The following is a 3,405-nucleotide window of genomic DNA, read 5'->3' on the forward strand; positions in this document are numbered from 1 at the left end:
CATGTGTATGAGGTTACTGAAAATACCATGGCTTGGGTCAGGTGCACCTTAGTCCTCAAAGTGACATCTCTTTGCTCTTGAATACTTTAAAGAGGAGTTTTGTAGTAGATTTACCTAATGGCAATACTTCATTTGATTTCTTGACTACTGCTTACATGAGTATTGATTGGGGATTCAAGCAAAGTGAAGTCTTTGACAATGTCAGTCTTTTCTCCATTCATCATGATGTTATTTATTGGTCCAGTGGTGACTATTTTTGTTTTCTTGACACTGAAGTGCAATTCATACTGAAGATTGTGGACTTTGATCATCATATTGTTATGTCATTGTTGTTAAGTGCCATTGAGTCGATTCTGACCCATAGTGACCCTGTATAGGGTTTCCAAGGAGCAATTGGTGAGCTTGAACTGCCAACATTGCAGTTCAAATGGCTTTTCAGTCTGGCGCAAACCAGGACTCCATTGTTATAGAAGAAATATAAAAGGTGTTTAGGAATAGAACACAAGTTGTCTCTAAGGAGAAGATCTTTGAGCTGAGTCCCAAAACACTGAAATAATAGAGAACCAGGGAAAAACATTCCAGACAGAGATCCTTACAAGTTGGGTAAAATCTTAGCATGTTTAGGGAGTTGAAGGAAATCCAGCATGACCTGATCATAGCAAATGAGGGGAGTAGTAGAGTGAGATGAGGTGAGAGAGATTGCCAGGAAGGGACCAGGCTGTGGGCCATGCCAAGGAGTCTAGCTTTTATTCTGAATGAGAAGTCATTGAAGAGTATCAAGTTGAGTAGGCATCTAAGGTGATTTCTGTTTTAAGTAGATCGTTTTGATGTTACGTATACACGCTCTGAGAGAGGTTAAGAGCTTGAAGAGCTCCTTTTAGGACTTATTATTGAATTCAATTAGGAGACTATCAAAGTATACTTTTTTTTTTTTTAACCAGGTAAAAGTGGTGGTGTGGAATAGATTAGTAACAGTGAGATACAGAGAAGTGAATGAGATTAAGGGATGCTTTGAAATCTCTTAAATCAATGTTGTTGCTGTTAAGTGCGTTTGAGTCACATCTGACTCATAGTGACCTTGTATAGAGTTTCCAAGGAGCAGCTGGTAGGTTTGAATTGCAGACCCAGTGGTTCACAGTTCAGTGTTGATCTTACAGCATCACACCAGGAGTACAAATGGATAAAAATATATGAAAGGTGATGGATTAGTGCCAGCCCTCCTGAAATAAGATATCAAGATAGATTAGACATGCAAGAGATTTACTGGAAAAAGTGCTCACAAAGATAAAAAGAGGGTGGGGGAGCAAGAGAAGATGTGAAAAACCTTCAGACTGTGATGCAGGTTTAATACTATGAAAGGAAAGAAGGAGGAAGGAAGGTTTGGGTCAAATCTTGGATAGGTTACCTATTAGAGAATTCTCATATTGGGCAGGAACATCTTGAATCTAATTCTCCTGCTGCCTTCAGTCATCCTGGGAGTATCCAGAGGGGAAACTTTGCCTGGGAGTGGATTGCCTTGGAGTGAACACTGGCATGCATCTGAAGATGTGGCAGATGGTGATTGTTAGTCAATCATGATCTCTGAACCAGGCTTTATTAAAAAACTAAAAAGTTAAAATGTACATTACACATAGCCAATTTGACATTTTTTATGTGTACAGTTTAGTGATACCCATCACATTAATCATGTTGTGTAACCATCACTAATATCTGTTGTCATATTTTCCATCACTATAAACAGAAACACACTGCTTCCTAAACAATGACACTCCCTTCCTCCTTAATCCTGCCCTTAGTAACTACTAATAAACTTTAGTTTCTATACATTTACCTATTCTAGACATTTCATATGAGTGGGAGCATGTATTTGTCCTTTCTGACTCACTTCACTCAGTATAATGTTTTCTAGATTTATCCATGTTGTATCATGTGTCAGAACTGTATTTATCTTTAAGTTGAGTTCTCTTGAAGGGAAAGCTGAACAGTGCCTTTCCAAGGTCATCACAGATGACTTTCAGGAATCTATCATGAAGGAAGATTATTGAGAGAGGAACATGTATGTTTTTGCTTCGTTTATAAATTAAGGATGTGGTTTTGGACACAATAAGTTGGAAATAGTCAAGACAACTCATGGAAGTGACAAATAGGCATTGGGCTGGAGATAAAAATTTGGGAGTCATTACCTTTTTTAGATGACATTTAAAGCCATGGGAATAGATGAGATCATGAGATGAGAATGTAGAGAAGGAAAAAAATCTCCAATGCTGAGAACAGAGGATTTCTAACATTGAGGAGAAAGAATACGTGAAGGAATAAACAAAGCACAGTCAGAGAAGTAGAAGAAAAGTTAGGAAAATGTAGCATCCCAGAGACCAAGAGAACTGAATGTTATAAGATAGATGAAATGGGACAACTGAATTTTGAAATTAGAATTTCTTTTAATAACTTCTTGGGTTGGATTAAAAAAGAACAGAAAGTACTAAACAGGAGTGGCAATATGGAAGTCTCTGGTGACTTACCATATTTGTTCACATATAACATGCCACAGAAAGAACGATGGTAGTAGTTATATGCCATGGAGTTGGTTCTGACTCATAGTCGACCCTGTACAGAGCTTCCAAGGGTGTAAATCTTTAAAGTAGCAGAAAACCTTATCTTTCTCCTGTGGAACAGCTGACCTTGAGTTTGTCAATGGGATTTGTAACCATATGCTACTACCAAAGCTCCTTCAGAAAGAATATGCATATGTATATAATGTTCATAGAGCTCAGAGAAAACTAACATGTGAGAGGTTGTAAGATTTTCAAACAAAACAAGAAAACCATGTTGCTTGTTGGTAGGTGCTGTCTAGTCAGTTCCGACTCATAGCAACACTTACAGGGTTTCCAAGTGGGCTTGAACCATTGACTTTGCGATTCACACCAACCTTGAGGTCCTATTTGCATAAAAATATGGTATTTATTTATTTGCATTTATGCCATTTATCAATGTTCTTAAATTTATCCCTCTTTTTTCATTGATGGTCCTTATAATGTTAAGTTTTATATTCTTTCATCTGTGTTAACGTGTTGAATTGATTTTGTATATGGTGTAACATGGGTCTTGCCTTATTTTTCTGCAAATGGATTTCCATTTTGCTGGCACAATTTATTGAAGAGACTGTCTCTTCCTCATTTAATATATTTTGACCCTTTGTCAAAGATCAGCTGACTGTATGTGAATGACTTTACTTCTGGGTTCTCAAATCTGTTACATTGATCTATGTATCTTTCATTGTACCAGTACCAGGCTCTTTTGACCACTGTGGCTGTGTAGTAGATTTTGAGATCTGGAAGTGACTGACCTCCAACTTTGCTCTTCATCTTAAGTAATTCTTTGTTTATCTGAGTCTCTTTTCTTTCCATA

The sequence above is a fragment of the Chrysochloris asiatica genome, unplaced genomic scaffold, assembly GCF_000296735.1.
Source record: "Chrysochloris asiatica unplaced genomic scaffold, ChrAsi1.0 scaffold00002, whole genome shotgun sequence".
Classification (NCBI taxonomy): domain Eukaryota; kingdom Metazoa; phylum Chordata; class Mammalia; order Afrosoricida; family Chrysochloridae; genus Chrysochloris; species Chrysochloris asiatica.